The sequence below is a fragment of the Chelonoidis abingdonii genome, chromosome 26, assembly GCF_003597395.2.
Source record: "Chelonoidis abingdonii isolate Lonesome George chromosome 26, CheloAbing_2.0, whole genome shotgun sequence".
Taxonomy (NCBI): domain Eukaryota; kingdom Metazoa; phylum Chordata; order Testudines; family Testudinidae; genus Chelonoidis; species Chelonoidis abingdonii.
Window position 1 is genome coordinate 8555645 of NC_133794.1, and position 8654 is coordinate 8564298.

At 63.3% G+C, this 8654-nt stretch overlaps 1 protein-coding gene across 1 annotated transcript in view; it reads right to left on the reverse strand.

Annotated features, from left to right (window-relative positions):
- Positions 1–4863, reverse strand: part of NCKAP5L (NCK associated protein 5 like) — a 21222-nt gene extending 16359 nt beyond the window's left edge. Inside the window, exon 1 of the mRNA XM_075061138.1 lies at positions 4670–4863. The gene's annotated coding sequence lies outside the window, so the exon portion shown is untranslated. The remainder of the gene's footprint in view (positions 1–4669) is intronic.
- Positions 4864–8654: the final 3791 nt, after the last annotated feature.

Below are 8654 nucleotides of genomic sequence, written 5' to 3' on the forward strand. Positions count from 1 at the left end.
TCCGCCTGCCCCGCCGCTACCGGGGAGGAGCCTGGCCCCCGCCCGCCCCGAGCCTGGGGACCCCCAAACTGGGACCGCCCCCCACGAGCCTGGGGAAGGGGACCTGGCCCAGGACCCCCCAAACTGGGACCCTCCAGCCTGGGGAAGGGGATCCGGCCCTGCCCCCCCGAACTGGGACTTCCCTCCTCCACGAGCCTGGGGACAAGAGACCCACTGGGACCCCCAAGCCTGGGGGAAGGGGACCCCTTCAAACTAGGAGTGGGGGGGAGTAAGAGCCTCCCAAACAAGCTCCTCCAGCCCAGCCCCCAACCACCTCCTTCCATCGTGGGGGAGGGGACCTCAAACTGCTCCCTCAGCTCAACTCCCTTGGATCATGGCAGGGAGGGACCCCCCAAGGGGTCCCAGAGGATGGGAGCTGCCCCCCGGATGAGGCACACACTCCCAAGCCCCCCATCTCCCCAGTGAGTGACTGCAGGTGTCCAGCTTGTGACCCCTCAGATGGGCCTGATGTCCTGCCAGGGCTGAGCACCCCCCTCCTGAGCCCCAGGCCCCTGCCCAGGGGCTGGGCCGAGCCAGCAGAGCCCCCCGGGCCAGCACCAGCTGAAGCTGATGGGACAGTGGAAACCTGCCAGGCCGTGGCCCAGCCTGAGGAGACAGCGAGAGCAGCTTTGTGCAGCGCCAGGGAGCGGAGCGGCTGGTGGAGGAGGGAGCGCTCTGGGCAGGGAGTGCCCTCCCTCGCTGGCCGTGCCTGGCTGTGCCCAGCGCGGGCACAAAGGGCCCCGCGGGTAGGCCTGATGCCCAGCCTGGGTTTTACGGGACAGTCCCACATGCCCAGGCCTTTTCAGCACTGAGAGGAAGAGCAGCCCTTGTGATAACAGCTGCAGGGCAGAGCAGGTGCCACCTCAGGGCGCCAGCCCGTGCCTGGGATGCCCTCAGCTTGGCTGGCCAAGTGGCTCCAGAGACAAGACTGCAACAGAAACTGCCTCCCTGGCATCGTGCCCTGGGTCCTGCCAGCTGCCAGCTGAGTGTGTGTCTGGGACTCCCGTGGCTCCGGCCTACCCCGTAGCTGAGCGCAGGATACCGTGTCCTGGGGCAGGGGATTTGGATTCAGTTAATCAGGCTGGTTTTGCATTAGGACAGATTTGCACTGCTGCACATCCCAGGAGATGGCCCGGGTGCCCCACTCCCCGCTTCTGCCTCCGAACAGAACTTGGATGTGGGTCCGGACACGTCAGGCCACTGCCCTGCCGCTGGTCACCCCAGTGCCCCATGCAGCGGGACTGGTAGCATACCACAGTGCCGGGGTGACAAAACTTACTGACCCTTCGAGCCAGCCCATGAGATCGTCTTCAGACGTCCGAGAGCTGGGTACAGGGCCACTCAGAGGATTCAGGGGGTTGCCACCGAAGAGCCGGCACTTCGGCGGCGGGTCGTGGAGCAGAAGGACCCCAGCCACCAAATTCCCACCAAAGACCCGGAGCAGAAGAAGCTCCAGGGCCCCTGGAGCGAGTGAAGGACCCCACTCTGGGGGCCCCAAAAAACTCTCATGGGGGCCAGGGGCAAATTTCCCCGGTGGCCCTGACTGGGCACACCTGCCAGGACTCGGGGCGTCAGTCCCACTCCTACTGAAGCTCTGAGCCCCAGCAGGCACCTCCCACGGGGCTGAAGCCCCTAGCTCCACCAGCCTGCTGCAGGGGAGAAACCCAGAGCTCCCCCGCCCACCTGGGAATGGGCAATGAGGGGGCTCCACGAGCCACCCCCGCCGTAGTGCCTAGAGCCAGGTGGGTGAGTGACAGGCCCTGCTGCGTGGAGTTCACACTCTTGGGCCCGTCTGGCACTGGGCCGCGAGCTAGGGGCGTGCCCAGCTCCTGGTACTGGTAACCCCGGGGCAGCATCCATCCCATGCACCCGTCAGCCCTGCCTAGAGACACTGGCTCCTCTTGCTGGAGATGTCCCATGGCAGCCACCACAGTGCGACCCATGCCCTGGCCAGCCGGCAGCAGATGGCAGCTTCCAGGCCTGAGCCTGAGGAGGGCGAGGCGGCGGCTTTACAGCTTTTACCTGGGAGCTTTGCCCAGAGGGGAGGCCTCGTGGTGCTGGTCAGAGAACGACGACGGCAGGAGTCGACCTCCCAAGACAACAGGAGGGCGGGTGAGAAAGGCTCGGTTGCGCTGCTGAAGTGTCCCAGTGCCCGGCCTGGGAGCAGCCTCCCTGGAGACGGAAGCGAGGACAGAATCTGACTCAGACCCCAGATTTCAGGACGACTCACAGTGTTAGACTTGTACACCAGAAACGCTTCAGCATCTTCTCTCGTGCCCACCCCAGCCCCGGCCTGCGTGGCTCAGAACCAGGCAGGAGCGAAAGACGCCGGCTTCGACTCACCAGCCTGTTCCCTTGTCTCCTGGAACATGAAACCCGCCTCCTGGGATGATGCACCTGCGTGTGCCATGGCGAGCTAACAGGGCGGCTCAGCGGGGGACAAGCGGGAGCAGCACACTGAACCCTGCATTTAACGTTTCTTAGCAAGGAGGTTTTAGGAAAGCCGAGAAGGGATCATTTCTACAGCCGGTAACTTCCCCCCAAAGCGCAGGAGTGAAACGGACTCCAAGGCCGAGCGAAACTGGCTCCAGGTGCCAGGCGGGGCGAAATGCAGAATGCGAACAGAGTGCACAGACGGGGACAAGAAAACTGGATTTCCCCCTTCCATGGTAATGCTCTAGGCTCAGCAGAGGTGTCCCTTGAACAGAGCAGTCTCCAGGGGTCCCATGAAAACAGACGTGGTCCAGTTTGCCAGCATGGTGCACCTTGCACTGCGCTTCAGTCACTCCTGGCACTGATGTGAATGGCTGGCCAGGGTGCAGGAGACCCAGGCCCCTCCTGTGCCATTTACCCACTGGAAAAGCACGTGACCCCTCAGTTAGGTGCCTAAACGGGAGCCGAGCGCCTTTGAAAATCTGCAGCTTCCACAGCAGGTGCCAGGGTGGAGGCCAGAGGCAGGCTGGGCTGGAGCAGCCCCCAGCGCTGGGGGCAGTCGGTGCAGAGCCAGGAAAACACTCTGGCTGGGGGTTGTTATAAGGTCTGCGTCACTGCTTTAAAATGAGGGTATTTCTACCCTCGCGGCAGGCCAGACTCGCGCACAGGGAACAGAGTCAGGCTCCTGGTGAACAAGGGCCTGATTCTGGGTCCCCCACAGCACCCCCAGCTCTTCCATACCCAGAAAGTGCCTCCAGCGAGCGGCTGGGGTGTGCCTCTTGGCCAGCCTCGGCCAATCACACGGGACAGGGAGAGCAAGCGCAGAAAGGGAGTCGGTGGCTCGCTGGACCCAGGCAAGGTCACGGTTTGTGTGTGCAGTTATAGCCCTTTCCCCCCCTGCAGCGCACTCGCCCCATGATCCCAAAGACTTCATAAACCTTCCCAGAGACGTGGAGAAACCGAGGCACTGAGCGGCACCATGATGTACAGCTCTGGCCTGGTTGCAGCAGGGGTGCACCGGGGGCAGGAGAGTGTCACACCAACCCCCGCAGTCCCTGGCTGCCTCTCCTCCATCCCTGTCCCACCACCAGTGCACAGACACTTCCAACAACAGCTGTCAGCCTAGAAGGGGTGAGAGCTCCTGCCCTGGCTCCCTTGCCAACCTTTCGCCCCGAGCCCCTCGATCCCTCCCTCGAGGAAAACCACTGGAAAGGCCTCGTGCCCCTGCCTGCCTCTGGGGATTCCAGCCGGCTGCCAATACTTGCTTGGCCTGTGGCCCGCAGCTGCCTCCTCTGCCCGTCAGGTGGCCTGCAGGATGGGTGGACACCAGCCACAGGTGTGCTCCCGCCACGGGCAGGGAGGCCTGGCAAATGTCCACAGGCCAATAACAGGCTGATCTGTCAGCAGCAGGCCCGAGGAGCGAAGCACAAAGCAGAGGCCAGGGGAACTGCAGCCCAATAGCCGAGATTCCCAGTGAGGCTCAGAGATCCCCCCGCTCCACTGATCGCCATGTAAACTCGAGAGAGTCACTTCATTTCTGTCTAGACTGGGGGTGATCATCCCAGGGCTCAGCGACGTGAAGTGACTTATCTCTTATTAAGGCAGCAGAACTCAGGCGTCCTGTCCTGTCCCTGAGGCCCCCCTGCCTCCATCCTATGGCAATAGCCAGGCAGAATCTCAAAGTACAGCCACCCCCGGGATGCGAGCAGAGGGGAGCCCGAGTCTGTTCCGACACGTCCCATTACAAACAACATTTTCGCACAGAGGGCAGAGTTTGCACACGTGAGTTTGGTCCATCTACAGGCTCACACAGCAACGTTACGTACCTCGCACATTCACACGACGGCTTCTCATGCACACTCTGCTCTTTGCCACCATCCCACTCACCCTCAGGCAGAGTTGTGACCCAGGACATGTGCCCTCCTCCTCATGCTGGCCACCCGCAACTTGCCTTGGAGATAAGGGGAACTGCAGACGCTCAGCACCCCCGGGGATCAGGCTTGGGTACAGAAATGGCATGCAGTGACTGTATCACCCACCAGTGAAAGGCAGCCACCTCTGGGCCAGAACACTGCAGCCATTTACGAATGAGCTATGAGACATCAGGACAGGAAGGGAAGAAGAATCATGCAGCTGATTGTGAAGCAAACAGAACTGCCCAGGGGGAATCTGAGCAAGATACAGGAACTCCTCTTACCAGCGTCACCGGCGCGGAGCACCCAGGACCTCGGCCGGACGCCGCCTTGGAGGTGGGAGCTGCAGAACGCTGGTGCCTGATGCGGCTCCACGCAGAGGAAGCGCCCTGGGCAGGAGTGGATGTTGCCCTGCCTGGCCCGGGTTTGCCGAGAGCAAGACACCTTTGGGGGAGGTTTCTCTGCTCCACTCCTCACGGCATCTGGAAGGGGCAAGGATTGCGGAGACCGAACTGCTGGAGGCTGCGCCAGGATGGGAGATGAACCAGAACAAACCCTGCCGCCCCCTCCCCTGAGTGGAGCCAGGACCAGACACAACAAGAGCAGCAAAAATAGCCCCGGAGTCGTCGCCGAGGATGTTACGGGTTATTTATAGCTTGCTCGCTGCAGCGTGGACACACGCCCAAGCTGGGCACAGTGCAGCCAGGAGCTGCTCTGTGAAATACACGCCCCCCGGGGCTCCATCCCAACATGGAGGGGCCCCTCACAAGGACACGCCGCCCCTGGAGGGTGGGGGGAGCACACCGGGAAAGGCAGGGGCCTGGGGCCTGGGTCTTCCTTCGCCCTGGAAGGGCAGGGAGTTGGGGAGTGACCCAGCAGCCAGCGCTGAGGGTGTCAGAGTCACTGCACCATGATGCAGCTAGCAGGGGCACTTGGTGCTCCAGAGCAAGAGGGAGCCACCCCGGGGAGGTGGGGAGGCGCAGCCTCTGCTGGGGTTGGACCTGGTTCAGGTCTCCACAGAGCGGCTCTGAAAAGAGCAGGTGCTTGTACTCACCCGGCGGCACTCCGGGTCTTCGGCAGCATTTCGGCGGCGGGGGGCCCTTCACTCACTCCGCATCTTCGGCAGCACCAAAGGCCCCCCCTACTGCCGAAGACCTGGAGCGACTGAAGGGCCCCCCCGCTGACGGAGACCCAGACAGCCGCCAGGCCAGGGCTCGCAGGGTCCCTGCGGGGCCTGGGGCAAACTGCACCACTTGCCAACCCCCCCTCCCCTGGGCAGCCCTGGAGGAGAGGGATCCAGGGACCCCACCCAGGGGGGTCTCGTTTTGCCAGAAGGGCAGAATTGGGCCGCACTCCCCCTGCCCTGCAGCCCCCTCCTTGCTGCCCAAGTGCGCAGGGGAAGGGGTGGTTTGCCAATAAAGACCCTTACCCACCCCTCCCCAGTGCTGAGATCAGGCTGGGTGCTAGGAGCCAGGACTCCTGGGTTCTATTCCTGCCCGATTCCCCATGTGACCTCGGCCACACACCGTGCCTGTCTGTGTAACTGGTGCGAGAACCCCCCCGCCCCCACCCACTCCTGCACTCTGCTGGGGAGGAGAGCAGCCCAGCGGGACCCAGGCTGGCAGTGCCACCAGGAGGTGTATGGCAAGGGCAGGGCCCCGGAGTTGGACAATGCAGCCATCCTCATCTTTAATGGAGAGATGCAGCCTGCAGAGACTCCCCCTCCCCAGCACGCAGGGCGCTGAGTGACCAATACAGCGTGTGGCACTGTAGCCTGCTCAGGCCAGGACACAGCCATGGATCTGGGACCTGCCAGGCAGGGCCCTGACTGAGCTCCCAGCTAGCGGCCCCGCGTGGGCCAGGCCCTGCTCCGCTCTGGGTTACAGAGCTCTGGGAGATCGCTGCTGGAGCCCATGCTCTGGGTGGGGGTCCCAGAGCGAGAGGGGACGGTGCCTGGCTTGATCTCTCCAGCCCCCTCCCCCAGCCCCAGGAAACAGGAGAGGAAAGCTGGTCCGGAGGGGAAGTGAGGTGCTGTCTGGAAGGGAAGGCCCAGCCAAGCCCCCGCCTCACCCCAGAACAATGCCAGCCCCAGGGGCCCCAACCAGAGAATGGAGGTGGGGGGAGGGTCTGAGTGATCCTGCCAGATGGGTGACGCAGGCCCACCCCAGAGCCCTTCACTCTCCACGAGCACTCGGGGGCTGCGAGGTGGGAACAGCTTCCAGCCCCAGCCGCCTACCAGGAGTGGGGCCGGTCGGACTGGGGACGCCAGGGCGGGCGAGTGACAGCAGGGCCGGGGTGTTCCGGGAGCCCTTCCGGCCACTGCAGGCAGGGAGGGGCCGCGGGGTGAGAGGCAGAGAGCTGGTCATGCGGGGTCAGGGCTTCTCTAGGGCTGTGCAACCCTGCACTGCGGCAACCCCCAGTGCAGTCACTGTGGGGAGGGGGTCCAGGGGTTAGAGCAGGGGCTGGGAGGCAGGACTCCTGGGTTCCATTTCTGGCTCTGCCGCTGAAATCGTAGAGTTGCCCTGTTGTGCCTCAGCTTCCCCGTCTGTGTAATGGCCTCAGCCTGAGCTGTGCCCCAGGGAGCTGTGCAGCCGTTTCCAAAGCGCCCCCTTTCCCTGGCCTCGCTCGCGAGGTTGCTGCACACTCCAAGGCATCCTAGAAGGCAGCACTGTGACTGACACAGGCCAGACCTGCCCCAGAACGATTCCTAGAGCAGATTCTGTAGAAAAACATCCAACATGGATTTAAAAATTGCCCATGAGGGAGAATCCGCCATGACCCCTAGTGAATCGTCCCAGTGTTTAATCACCCTCAATGTCAGACATTTCATCTTATTTCCATTGTCTCACGCTTCAGCTTCCAGCCCCTGGTTCGGGTTCGACCTTCCTCTGCTAGACTGAAGAGCCCCCAATTAAATATTTGCTCCTCAGTCACCCCTGTGAAGCGGGATACATTGATCTAGCGCTGCCAGGCCCGTTTCTAAGCCCTTCTCTGAGCCCTCACCGACATCTCAACATCCATCTAGAACAGTGACCCCCAGCACTGGGCGCACTCTTCCGGCAATATTCCAAGAGGCGGCGCTGCCAGGTCCCACCCCGGAGGAGACCTCAGCCTGGGGGACTGCGGGGACCCTCAGCCATTTCCCGAAAGAGAACGCGCCCCTCCCGGGGAAGGATGTGTGGCTAGCAATGCCACAGGGTGGCTTCCAGCCCAACTGCTCCTCCACAGACAACCAGCCAGGAGCTGTGCAGAGCCGGCTCAGCTTCCGACAGAGGCAGGAGCCCAGGCAAGGTCAGGACTCTTTGCACCCAAGCCCAGGACTCGGTGGAGGAGGATGGGGAAGAAACCTGACAACGCTAGCTCCAGCGTCCACTGTGCTCCCAGAGACAGAGCCTGGCTCCCAGCCCCCTGGCTCCACCTGCCAGCCCCCACCCCAGCCCCACATCTATTCCAACAAGCAGGTGAGACGAGCCCGCCTCTGGGGGCACCAGGGGCTGGACCTGCATCTGACAAGCGAGCATTTCACGAGGGCTCCCTGGGGACCCCAGGACACAGCCTGGGGCAGGCCTGATTCTGTTGGTGGCAGCGCTGTCCAGGCTGCTGTGCGGACACACCTTGCTCCCCCCTTTGGGATCCTGCTGGCACGGACACTGGGCTGGGAGATTAGGCCTTGCCCCCGCTGACACACTGCAGTGCTGCCCAGGGGCTGGGCCGAGTCCCCCCCAGCCCCTCCAGGTGACCAGCTGAGGCCAGGAAGCACAAGGCTCTCCCCACCCTCGTGTTAGCAGGCCTGGCTGCAGGCCCATTGCCGCTATGACCCAGGGCTGCTGCCCCACAGATCCACCCATTGCGGTACCCTGGGAGCTCCCGGCATGAGCTGAGCACAGGGGCCAGGGTTCACCTGTAGGAGACAGAGCAGATATTTACCTCTGTCGAGCCAGTGGCTCCAAACTCCTTCACCGCAGGGCTGGGGCTCGGGGTCGCAGGAAGGTGGGAGAAGGGGGACTGGCTCCCTGCTCCCCATGCCCTGGGGGAGGACCCAGAGGCTCATGCCCCACAGGGCACAGCCACTGCCTGCACTCTGCTCCCAATGCAATGAGCCCCAGTCTCCTGGCTGCGAGGGCTTGTCTGAGGAGCTGGCAGGGAACAGCCTGGAGGCAGAGCCCTGCTAATGGTCCAGCCCCAGGATGCCAGGGCACCACAGACAGGGCGTAAAGTTTCGTGCCCTAGGCGAAACTTCCAGCTTGCCCCCCCCCCCCCAGCCCTGGG